Raw genomic sequence first — 13260 nt, 5'->3', positions numbered from 1 at the left:
ATTAAAGAACATTTCTTCAGCACAGAGCTAGCAGCAGTTTAGGCCATCATTAAGTATGGTTTAGACAGCTTTAAAACATCTTTCTCTTTGGTAACTACGTGGATAAAGACAGACACAAGAGTTTTTAAGTTTCCAAAAAAAAGGAACCTAAAATGGACTTCATTTAAAGTGGCCACGTTAATTTTTGACAAGATCTTTGGGCCTCACAAATGTGCTCAGGATGAGTTTTCACAAGAAGAAACAAAAACAGTGTTAACCACAAGGAGGTTTGGTGAATTTTAGTTTGGCTTTTTGATCAACTGTCGTATTTGACATTGCCCAAAAAAACACTGTTTGAGAGCTTTGCTCGTTTAAAAATACATTCTGGTTTGTTTAGATGCAAGTATAAATTAGAAGAAAAAATTTCTTTTTCTGCTGTATCTATTTGCTGTTTTTACGACATCAAATCCAATGTTTGTCAGCAAATATTGCCCTACTTACGTAATGTTCACATTTCCATCCTTCTATGTGTAGGAACTACCAGCACTCACTTTCCCCATCCGCTAATCTCTCTCCTCTTACATTAGCCAGCATCTGTTCTCAGTACTGTGTCTTATCTTCATAACGCACTTTGCCCTAACTGGACAGATATGTGAGTGCAATTAATGGTCTGTCGTGATCATCCCTGCATCTTGCAATCACAACACCGTGCTACAAAGGGCATTTACAGTTTACATCTATATGAACTGTGACGATTTATGGGATCACGTCACTTCTCCCCAGGGGTGAGCCCATCCACGTGAGGCTAGGGAGGCGAGTCTGCTATACACCATTCCTGCTAGGGGTGGCAGAAAGCGAGACCTCATAGAGAGTGATTCCCTCATAGGCCAAATCACTATTCCGTTATTGCAAAACTCCTTCCTTTCCTCCTGTAAATTTTGATACCACCAGGACCAGCAAGACTAAAATAGGCATGCGGTCTGCTCTCAAGTCATCTTTCAAGAGTACTGTGAAGAAGATGATTGATGGAGTTATACAAACTACTCCTTTGCCAACTACTGAAGATACTGGGAAGAGGTGGTCCAGAGGAGGCATGAAGACTACACAATGGACACAAACAAAGGACTAGGACACTCCGCTGGGGAGGATCAGCTGTATGAAATTAAAATGCAGAAAGGACTCAATGAGAGGCGAAGCAGGCGTAAGGCCTGGCAGACCCAGGAAGTTCGAGCCTGGAAGCAAGAAGCTATGTCAGGGAAGCAAACCTCCAGTCAGGAAGACGCCAGCAGCAGGTTGCAGGAGTCCTTTGCAGGCCAACGCAGAGCAGGCCTGAATGGAAGCTGGGAACCGACTGACTGTGGAGTGACCTTGCAGAGGTGGACCGAGCGATCCATTAACTGCACTGACACACCTGCCCGGAAACTCAGTGGAGTCAAAGCACGGCAGCGGATAGCGGAAATAGAAGCAAGGATAACGTTCAGCAGGAATGCAGCGACCCAACACCGTTGGAAGAACCAGTGACATGACCCCAACAGAGAAGAGTTAACGGGAATCACAGGAGACTTGGTAGGTGATTGGGGAACAGTACTGAATATAAAGAAGGCATAGGGAGTAATCGGCATAGTCTCAGTAGTTGTATCTAGAGTATTGAATGGAAAGAAAGCCACCGGAGTGATCTCCCTCGTCTCCAGAGTTGTGATAAAATTATAATGCGTAAGGTTACATAAGGAGGAGACTGGCACACAGGTGGCATGGTGATTTTGATAAACCTTTTTATTTCAAAGGAAAGGAAAGAAATAACTTACCTCTCCCTATATCTATGAAGGGTTTCCCTGCCTCAACTAAAATGCTAATGGGCCTGTCAGGATGTCTTATTAACTGAAATGAGTCCACCATCCTATGTCAAAATGTCCCCATCTTTGTCCCTTACGTGAGTAACTAAACAGTTGTAAGAAAGTTCTTGTTCCAGGAGAATTACTTCCTCCTCCTGGAGTAGGCGGTAAAGTTCTGGCTGAAAGTTCTCCAGCAGGGGGAATGGCTCCCTTGCCCGGCTTCCAGTAGTTCAACAAACAAAAAGGATTCAGATCTTCCAACACTTTGGGTCACAAAGTTCCAATACTTCATATCACGAGTGGAAGTACTCCCTTCCCCTGGATTGCCGATTTTATCCTCCTTGTGGGTTGGTTTGCCAGGAGAAGGACACCTTTCGCCTGGCCCTCGTTAGTTTTCTTAACACCAGAGGGAATGCCTCCCTTCCCCTGGAATCTCTTAGGCTCCATTTAACATTTCACACCACCAGGGGGAATTAAACCCTTCCCCTGGCCTTTCCTAGCAAGCAAAGACCCAGTTTTGAGAAGGTTCCTCGATCCTGGCTTCTCTTCTTTCACCTGGTGTACTCTCCTGTTAAGTATTGCAATGCGAAAAGGGGTTTATAACCTTCCTTTTGGGGGTTGGTTTCCTGGCGCGTACTTCTCTATGGTTTGTTTTTGGCAGACCTGGTTCACTCTCCTTTCAGGTACTTCCATGAAGAAAAGAACTTCCAATGTGCTCTCTTGCACTCTACTTTGGGAGTGGTCTGCAACCAACCACTGTGCCAAGGGAGACTATTCCTGTTGCACTCTTTCTCACTCTTAACTATGGCTCTCACACCTGGTCCCCATCCAGACTTGCTTTCTCTCCCTTTACCCGTTTCCCGGGAGCTCTTTACCGGATACCTATGGGGAGCGGGTCCTGGTTACCACTGCGCTTCTCTACTCCAGGTGATCTCTGCTGCAGGATACTGTTGGCAGCCATGGCGATGTTGTGTGGATTCCTGGTCCACCCACTTTGAGTCACACTGCCGCCCTTTAGCCTCCAGCTCCGCCTTGGATATGCTCCATGCCCAATGGGACAAGGGTTCCCCTCTCCAGCCTCCGGGCTTTGGGAACAAATTGCTTGCGGCTGCCTTGGCGTCCTCTCATCGAACTTCCCGAGCTGGACTGCCTCTCCTGATGATTGGCTGGCTCTTCACAGAGTCATTCGTCTATTTTTATATCGGTTGGTTGGCAAAGGTTTGCAATATTTTTGTTAAGTCTGTTGTCGGTGTCTTTGGTCCTTCGATCTGTTTTTCTCCATGCCTCTGCCTCGTCCCAGTACTTCTACTGTTGCTCACCCTTGGGAAGTCCATGTTCTTCCTCGTCTAACAAGAAGTCAAGTCTCTAGACCTACATAAGTAAATAGGTTGGTTAGGTATATTACTGGGATTTACCAGGTGGTGAGGTGTATAGGATGTGGGTGAGGGTTATTATACCGCATCTCCCTTGGATATTCGACCTTGTCCCTAGAGGGGAAAACTAAAGGAGTGTTTGACCGTTAAGCAAGTTTTGTATTTTATTTATTTATATTATTTGTAACACACTAAGGTGGAGCCCGAAGGCATGGTAGCACCAACAGGACACAACAACACACAACAAAGAATATCAGTGAAAAGCAGAAAACGGAAAGATAAGGTGTTTACTCAAACAAATGGGTTTTCAATCGGCTCTTGAAAAGATGTAAGTTGATACATAACCTCAGTTCTAGCGGCAGTAGGTTCCACAGCCATGGAGCAGCATGTGGAAACGATCTATGCAGCACATGAGACAAATGTGCTCTCAGAGTCTCTAGTAAACCAGTATTATTTGACCTCAGTGCTCTGCGTGCCAAAAGGCGCGAGATACAGCTGGCCAAATAACTAGGGGTCTGCCCTGAGATACAATTATACATAATCCACATCACGCGATAATTGATACCGCTATGAATAGGGAGCCAATATAATGCTCTTCTAGCTTTTTTAACATGATCTCTCTTTTGCAACCCTGCCACAATGCACACAGCATTATTTTGGATCACCTGCAACCGGGTCAACTCCTGCTTGGAAATCCCAAGCAGTAAACTAGAACAATAATCAGTCTTGGCTCTGATAATAACATGAGCCACTGCAGCGCAATTTACTGGAGACAGAAACGACCGCCGCCGAGCTAAAAGCTTAAGATGATAGCATGTAGTGGAGACAAGATAATTAACATGCTTTTTCATGGTAAATCCTGATCCAAGATCACACCCAGTGTTGTGACCTTATAGTCTGGCTCTTAATAGCAGCAATTTTAAAAGATTAAAAATTAGCATTAAGCTTCTTCAACTGCTTTGCAGTTCCCAAAATCATAAATTCGGTCTTAGAACTATTTAGGGCCAGCTTATTCACTTGCATCCATGATTGGAAAATGTCGTAAATTACATTTAGCGAGACAAGACCACTCGCGGGCACAAGACACTGTCATCCGCATAGTTTGCGTACAACACAACAAGTTTATCCAGTTGTTCAAATAATGGGATCATAAAGATGTTAAAAAGGGTGGGTGCCACGCATGAGCCCTGGAGGACCACGCATTAGACAGTAAAATCCTCAGTCATCGCGTTATCAGAAAAGACCCTGGCTCTATGCTCCACAAGGAAAGATTTAACCCACTCCATTGCTGGTTTGGAGAAATGCGCAGATGTCCGTAATCTCTATGCCAGTATAGCGTGATCTACAAAATCAAATGCGGCAGAGAGATCCAACAGCATAAGCATCGTGAATTTGCCTTCTGCCATAGTTTGCATTATGTTAGTTTTGAGCTCTAAAAGGCTAGATTCTGTACCATGGGCCTTTCTGAAACCAGATTGGTGAGTGTCCAGGGAAGACGCATGAACGCCCGAGCGCTCCTAAAATGTTTTTGAATACTGAACTAAATGGAAATTGTAAAACTACACAAAACAATGCTTACTAAATACCGAATTGAATGGAACTTTAAAACTAGATTGTTTAAACCCTAAATCCTGAGAGAAACCGGGAAAGAAATGCAAAGGTTGATCAAAACCGTTGCAGGAAATTATCTAAAATTATGAGTCTTCAAGTGTGCCAAAAGTTTGCAAAGCACTGCTCTAGAATGAAAAAAAAGCAAGTAAATAATAAAACCGCTGAAGACATCAAGCTTGGGACCTATGTTCGGCATAGGGTTACCACTTAGCATTACTTGGTGAAAAAACCAAATGGTGATGAATGGAAAAATTTGAACCACATATGTAACCACCGGATGAGGTATGTCCTTGTCTACATAACTATTAGTCTTGGTTGTCAACTGTCTGTTGGTCCCTTGCTGCAGTTCATCTCTGATGTATATATATATATATACCCTGTTCAACATACAGTGTAGCTTGACATGTTTTGCCTTTGTTATTTTAGGCCTATTTGCACATTTCTAATGTAAACTGTTTTTTTGTAGTCTTATTTAACTTTACAGATTTGTTTCATGCCCAACAGTATACTTTATTGTATTCATTGCTTATACAATTGCTTATACAAAACCGTTGCAATATAATCATAAAAACAGTAGATAGAAAAAGGTGTTAAAAATACAAACAAAATTCACTGCATACAGTTCTTCAATTATGTCCATAAAGCAGGTTGCTAATCATTGTGATTCCACTTTCCATATAAATTTTTCTCAAATTCCACTTTTACTTTTTTTAATTATATAGCTTGCTCTTAAATAGTTATTTTATAGGGTCTTTATGTATTCAAATGTTCATTCCTCTTCTTTAAGAACTCGTTATAGATTTACATAGTGGTGGTTTCAGTGCTATGTATGAACCCAGAGGTATATGCTCTGCCATATTGTCAGGATTCCATTCATTACCCACACATGGCATCCTAGAGCGTGGGGGTTGATGCGAGTGTGCGGGTGGAGGTTTCTTTCCAGGGGCATCACGTATCGTGCTAGGGTACCTGTTTGGACCTTCCAGTGTCCCAAAGGTGTGGTGGTGTGCTTCAATGGGCTCAGGGTGTGTTGGTGACAAAGAGCCCACATGGGCAGAACTGCCATTTTAAAGCTACATCGTGATCGCCTTAAACAAAGGAGGCCCTAAAATACAAAATGGCAGACAGCAGGACTTAGGAAAATAATTTAAGTGTATCTCTGCAGCAACTAGAGTACTCATAGTCCTAGGTCCCCTTTCCTCCATCCTCGAGGGCGTACCCCAACATGAGGGCGTACCCAAACTTGTGGACGTACCGGAACCTTTGGCAGCAAAACATTTTGTTACCCTTTTAAATTGAGTATAATGCACAGGGTCATGTCCTTGGGCACGGAAATGCCACGCCGAGACCGTGACCTCACCTCAATCCCCTTTGAACACATCAGACGCTTAGATACCTGGCTACATCTAATTACATATTAACCATTGGCATTCTAGCAGGGGGAAGGCAGGTGGGACTTATGGCTGAAAGGGGACTAAGGACTACGAGTACTCTAGTCACCAGAGGGATTAACTTTAATTACTCATAAATCCTGTCCCCTTTCCTCCATCCTTGTGGGCGATTGGACCGAAGAAGATAGGGTGGAGCTGTGATGACCTGTCTGATATCTAGGACGAAGCAAAAAGGTTCTTCAGAACCACCTGACCAAACTCAGCATCACATTTGGAGCTGGTGTCCAGTGATTAGTGCTTATGGAAGGCTGACGGAGTGACCCTAGTAGCTGCCTTGATGATGACATCCCAAGAAGCAGGTCTCTGAAACGCGACGGCCGTGTCCTTGGCTCTGACCGCATGGGCATGAATCCCCTCAGAACAGGTCGGCCCATGGCGTGTACACCGCTGAAATGGCCTGGCCCATCCAACGGGCAATGGAAGCCTTGGAAGCTGGGGAGGAGCCCCCAAAAATCACAAACAATGCCTCAGACTTCCTGAAGATTTCATCCGAGAGAGATAAAACTTGAGGACCCTCTTGAGGTCCAAGTAATACATGGCACTGTCTGCCTCTGACTGGGGGTTCGGGAAGAACACCGGCAGGCAGATCTCCTGATTCAGATGAAATGGAGAGGCCGCCGTGGGAAAAGTATAGTGTGCAAGATGACCTTGTCGTCATGAGGGCTCATACAAGGACAATGCCTGCAGCTCACTAACCCTGCACACAGAGGTGAGAGCCAGCAGTAAAACCGTCTTTAGTGTTAGTGTCACCAAGTGGAGGTAACACAGAGGCCAGAACCACATTGAGGTCCCAGACCGGGAGCGGCCTATTCACTGGCGGAAACAGCCCAGACAACCCCTTAAGGTGGGCTTTAATCACTGGGTTGGCAGCAGAAAAACACATGCTCAGGGGAATTCTTGTAAACCCCAATGGCCACCAAATAAGTGCAGCAAGTATCCATCTGAAGTCCAAAATGAGCCAGGAGTGCTGAAAAGGTCACTAGGTCATACAGGGGGACAGGGTCCAGACCCTCGTCACGAGCCCAACGGCAGAACCTAGTCCATTTACTCTAATACTGAGACCGAGTCAAGGGCCTCCTGGCCTGCTGAATAATGTCCCAGTTGTCATCCGAGAACTGAGCATGCTAAAGCCTCAGCTGGTCAGCAACCAGGCCTCCAGTGCCAGCTTGGCCTTGTCCGGATGCTCCACCGCCCGCCCTGCTGCGTCAGGTATCCCCTGCTGGAGTTCGGAAAGCTGACGGGACCCTGGGAGCACAACTGCAGCAGACCCGAAAACCAGGGTCTCGAAGGCCAGTGGGGGGCAATCAGAATGAGGTTGTAGTCCACCGAAGCCCGGAACTTGCAGAGGGGTGGGTGTGAATGCATATCACCGGCGGCCGTGCCAACAGATCTTGAAGGCATCTCCCAGAGACCCTCGACCCAGCCCTGCCCATGAGGCAAACTGGGGGCACTTGGAATTTAGAGAGGATGCGTACAAATCCAGGTCTACAAACCCCCAACGCTGGAACAGGGGCAACAAAGAGTTGTTGTTCAACTCCCACTCATAGGTGTTGTACCCCAAGCGGCTCAGCTGGAGCACTTCTGCATTGCTGTCCCCCAGGAGGTGGACTGCTCTAATACAAATCCACTCCGTCAGAGCCCATTCCCAGATCAATACCACCTCCATGCAGAGGAGGGGGAAGGGGACGGGTGCCATCCTGTTTGTTCAGGTAAAACATCGTAGTAGAATTGTTCGTCTGGACCACAAGTGACTTGTCCCTGATGAGGGGGGAAAAAAGGCCCTGAGGGCCAGGCCCACTGCCCTGAGCTTAAGCATATTGATATGCAGGAGGGCTTCCATCCTGGACCATGCTCCATGAATCCCGTAGCCCCCCAGCCCGAAAGGAAGGAGTCTATCGTCACTACCACGGTAGGCTCCGGTCGGGTGAAAGGGGCTCCCACTGAAACATTGCTATCCACCAGCGAAGTCAGGCAGTAGGAACAGTGGTATTGGGGCCATGTCCGACTGAGAACCCATCTCCTGATCCCAATTGGCTGCCAGGTGGAGCTGGAGGGGGCACCGCATCTTGAGGCGAGCGTGCTGTACAGGGAGCACGCAGGAGGCCATCAGGCCCAGACAGTGAGTCTCGGGTGGATAGCTCAGGGGAGAAAGACGACCCGAAACACAGGTTCGTTCCCCGGGTCCGCGCTTAGAAACCTCTGGGTATTAAGCGTGTTATAAATAACATATCATATCATAACCACCATGCCGAGGTGGCTGTGTCGGCCAGAAAGTTCCCCACTGCCTTGTGGAGGGACAGAAGCCTCTCTGGTGTAGTGTGAGAAACCCAAAGGTGTCTCACTTACTAGTCCCTGGGGATCTGTCATCCAGGTGGCCAGGACACGGCCATCGCCATTGGATCCAGTTCCTGGGGGTGGATCAGTGTGGGAGGATCACCTGGATGGAGGGTCCTGGAGGAGTGGAAGTGGGACACCGATGGGTGAGACGCGGTATCCCCCTTCTTCGAACACCTTTTCCCCATCCTACCACGTAGGATACTCAGAAACTCTACCCCCACCCCCTTTTCAGACACAAACACTTTCGTACAACATGAAAGACAAAGTACTAATACCAGCGCCGTTTACCTGACATGTCCCAACACAAGGGTCAGGCAAAGTCAGGCAATTGACCAGAACCACACACACCCGACAGCCCTTTCCCCTCCCCACAGGGATAAAAGGTTGAGCACGAGAGCACACTACGAGCAGGGCAGACTGCACGACGAAACAGCTATCCCAGTATGGCAATTCAAGAGGAAGAGAAAGGCAGCAAGAACTGAAGGGGCGACCAGAAGAGAAGCAACCTTGCCCGTTCCGACCCAGATCCGCAAAGCCTCCAAGAAAGGAATTGTGAGACCGCGAACAATAGGCAGCGTGTGTTGCACCATATGTCAACGGTACACAAAGCCCTCCTACACTGATAATCGGGACAGGGAGAGACACTTGCTACTGAGGTACCGTCCTTGACTCCAGATACAGGAAAAGCCAAGCGGTTCATCACAGCCGGTGAGTTGAGGGGAGAACCAACAAGAAACCGAACTGTGTTGAATAAAAGTTGCTAATGGCAAATTAAGGGAAAACAAAGAAATGTTCACTCCTAAGGGGAAAACCAGCTCCATAGGGGTCCAGCACCACGTGGGTGCTCACTTGAGAGACTCTGGTTAATTCCCCATTGTTTAAACTACCGATACCAGAAGGCCTGGGAAAGCTGCAAGGAAAAGGTCAAAGTGGTCATACAGGGGTCTAGCAAAATCCTCTGTACAGTCGAAAGTCTTTGACCGGCACGTAATTAGAAGGCTAAGGGAGATGAATCCTGCATAGTGACAAAGGAGAACGAACAGTAAATGTTGGCAAGAGTGAACCCGACAGAGGGATGTCCACAGTATATTGTTTAAAAAGACATTAAGACTTGTGAATGAGAAAGGAGACATCTTTTGGACTAAAAGCCGTAGTGAACCCGACGGAGGGAGGCTAACATTCGAAAAGGTTCTGAGCCCGGAAGAGGGAGACCCAGGGGTGAAGAATCATCACCACAAGTGCAATCAGAAAGGAACTTTTGTGTATTATGTTGAACCCATCAGGCCCTCAGAAGCAAGAAACGTAACCACCGAAGGTCTTGATATCGCTAGGTCCTTTTGTAGATCTGAGCCCAGAAGAGGTGGATCCAGGGGTGAAAAGTCATTGCCCAAAGTACATGCGGAAAGGAACTTTTTGTTGGTGTTTTGAACATATCAGGTCCTCGGAAGCAAGAGACTGTGGAAAAGAGACTTAACCACTGAAGGTCCTGATAGCTGAGAACGGAACTGTCGTCTTGTGCTGGGAAAGCTTGAGAGTATGCTGTGCCCAGGTGTCCTGTCTTGTCCCGTGCTCAAAACGTGGGGAAGTGAGACCCCCGGCTACCACATCCTGACTTAACACTTGTGAACACTTCTTTCTTTCTTGTGAACACTATCCCACACACTTTTTGCATTTAGTTGTAAGAAATGGCAACAGTGTTTTTTTTTTTTTTTTTAAGTATCGGTCCTAGGACTGCCTTATTATTGGATGGTCATAGCTTGCTCCCATCTTAGACTAAGGTTTAGATTAGGCGTTTTTCCAACCTGCATATACAGTTTAATAAACACCCTTGAACTCTGATCACTTGTGTCTGTCTTTACTGTTGCCATCATGGGTTCCTTACAGTAGGGAAAACCCACTGAACGGTAGTGTTCCAACGCACGCCTAGGAAGAACAGTTCCTGAGATGGCACAACTGTGACTTCCTCTGGTTGAGGGAGAACCCCAGCTGATGAAGGATATCTGCCAATCTCTGGCACGAGTACACCACCCCTTCGGGTGACTCAGCACTCACCAGCCAGTCGTCCAAAAAGGGTACAGATGATGGCCCTCCAAGCATAGAAAGTCTGCCACTGCGTTCATCAACTTTGTGAAGACATGAGGGGCCAAGTTCAGGCCGACGGGCAGCACCTTATACTGAAAGTGACGACATAATCGGGAACCACAGAAACCTCAGATGCGGTTGGGAGATGGGAACATGCAGGTACGCATCCTTGAGGTCCAGGGAACACATCCAGTCCCCTGCACACAGACACTCGGCTATGTGTGCGGGAATAATCATCTTGAAGCATTCCAGCGGTAAAGACAGATTTAGAAATTACAGGTCCAGGACAACCCTCAGTCCAGCCTGGTTTTTCTTGGGTACTGCATACAAATCCTGGAAGATTACCCGCCGCCCCTGTCTATAAGAGGAACCGGTTCTATCACCTGCATCCCCAAGATCGACAGGACCTCCCATAAAGGAGCCAGGGACCCGATCGGACGAGGGGAGGAAAGGATGGAAGAGGAAGACTCAAGCCTGTGGGGACTACTGTTAGGATCCATGGGTTGCTAAAAAGACGCTTCCAGGTGTCCTAGAACAGAGCCAAACGCTGTGTTCCCAGACCTTGGTGTCACTGCTTCTTGGCGTCAGAGGTGGGGGCAGAGGTGGAGCAGAAAAACCTGTTCAACATCCTCTGCTGCTTCCTCCTGTTGTCGCTGGGTGGCCTGTCAGACCACTGTGTACTGCGGTCCCAGAACCCCTTGAAGCTGGAGAAAGCGCAGGGCTTGACTCGGGCCTGCCCTGGGATAGAGGGAAGGATTTCTGTCCAGGTTTTGTCAGGATAGCCAAGAACTTGGCAGTTTCAGCAGAGGTTTTCTTCTTTGTCGACTAGTCATCGGTTGACGAATAAACAATGTCCACACCCTCGAAGGGCAGATCCAGGATCAGCTCCTGCACGCCAGGTGAAAACTTAGTGGAGTGCATACACACCGTCCTTCTCATCTCGATACCAAGGCACAGCCCTCTGCTGGCTGTGTCAATGTGGGAGACCGAAGACTCCATGAGGTCCTGCGCAATGGCCCGGGTATCTGCCAGACCGGCCTTGAAGGAGGCTTGTGTGCCCGAAGGGAGATCGGGCGGAAATTCCCGAGCTTCCACCACAGCTTCTAGTTAGCTGCAGCCAAGAGGGCGTCTGCGCTGACTTGCCGCAGATGCAGTCCTGAGATGGAATAACATCGCTTTCCCAAAGACTTGAGGACGTTGTCCTTCTTGGAAAGATAACTGGAGGAGACTCCCGTTGAAGAAGACGACGAAGACAATGGTTTTGAATACAAGGAGGCTGCAGTCACCACTGAAGAAGGAGGCTGCAGGTGGGAGGCCAGGAGAATTGGCTCCCTGTTAGTCAGTCTAAACCTGCTGTCCAACTTTTTGTTCATCTGGGCGCTGGCCCTGGGCTTCTCATAGACCTTTCACGCCACCTACAGGACATCCTTCTGAAGAGGGATGCCAGACCAGATTGTGGTGCACTTATCCAAGACCTCTGCTAGACTTCTCGGTGGCTTACTCAGGCATAGGCACCCCCAAGACCTTTGCCAGCCCTGAAGGTGGTAATGAAAGGTCTTAACGGATGCCGAGGGTTCATAGTCCTGGGCATCATCGTCCTCATCGCCCACCCCCCTTCCCCTTTTTTACTGACCAAGTGCAACCAAGGCCCTGGAAACAGGTGCCAACAGGGTGTCTCTCTGACTTCCCCCTAAAAGCCCCCCCCCCCCCCCATCACCCTCCCAAGTCCTGTACCAAAGACAATTCCAAAGGATGTTGAGGCGGATGTTACGCTCAGCTGGTATCCACAGGGACGCCACCCAGCCAGTTGGTCGCTGATGCCCTTCTCAATGGTTCCCTGGTGTGGTTCTCGGTGTCGATGGGATTCCGCCTGGAAATGAAGACTACGTTAGAACTGGACGACCAAGGTAAGTTTTTCCCACCTCCCTTGTGATTGCAGCCCCTCCAGGTTCTCTTCTCAACTGGTTGTCGGAATTGGTGGGCTCTCCGTCCTGCTCTCTGGGCAGGGGTGCGTTGTCTATGGTGGGCGTGTGCTGTCCAGTTACTTCACTGACTGCGACCCTAATAATGTCTTTCAGGTAGGTCTTATTGCGAGTTTATGAAGTTGTTATTCTTGCATGCCTTTTCACTGTTCTAAAATGTCTCTTATCTCCCTTAGGTGCGCAGAGTGTCTGCTTGGAGAACTGGGTAGGCTGTTTCTTGCCGGTAAACGATGGCGCACAAAAGCGCTATGATGCGGTAAGGAGGCGCTTTGCGCAGCACAGCGATGACTTGTCTTCACTGACCTGTGCTTTTCTCTTTTTCGTAGGTCGCGGTGTGCTCCCAGCGCGCATGGAGTTCCGTAGCTATGCCAGTCGAAAATCAGCCAGCCAGGTAAGTCTCTAAGCGCTTCGTGGTTGTAATGGCTCTTCTACCGCCTTTAATAATGTCTTTCTCCCTTTTTTCAGGTCCTTCGATCCGGGCGGCAGACTCTTCAAACGGAGCTGCCCAGGAGCTGCGAGCAGTGAAGGATGAAGATTACAGGTAAGATTCTGCTGCTAACGATGTTCTTTGTTTTTTCTGCAGGTCCGGAATTCGTCAGGCTCATGAAAAAGC

At 48.0% G+C, this 13260-nt stretch overlaps 1 protein-coding gene across 7 annotated transcripts in view; it reads right to left on the bottom strand.

Moving 5' to 3' along the window:
* The window catches only part of ITSN2 (intersectin 2), a 2589317-nt gene that overhangs the window by 2080206 nt on the left and 495851 nt on the right, over positions 1 to 13260 (bottom strand). The gene's annotated exons all lie outside the window — the stretch shown is intronic.

Source organism: Ambystoma mexicanum, chromosome 4p (genome assembly GCF_040938575.1).
Source record: "Ambystoma mexicanum isolate Mex_15411 chromosome 4p, UKY_AmexF1_1, whole genome shotgun sequence".
NCBI lineage: Eukaryota > Metazoa > Chordata > Amphibia > Caudata > Ambystomatidae > Ambystoma > Ambystoma mexicanum.
Note: the sequence above shows the minus strand (reverse complement) of the source record. Positions and strands in the feature narration are given on the sequence as shown.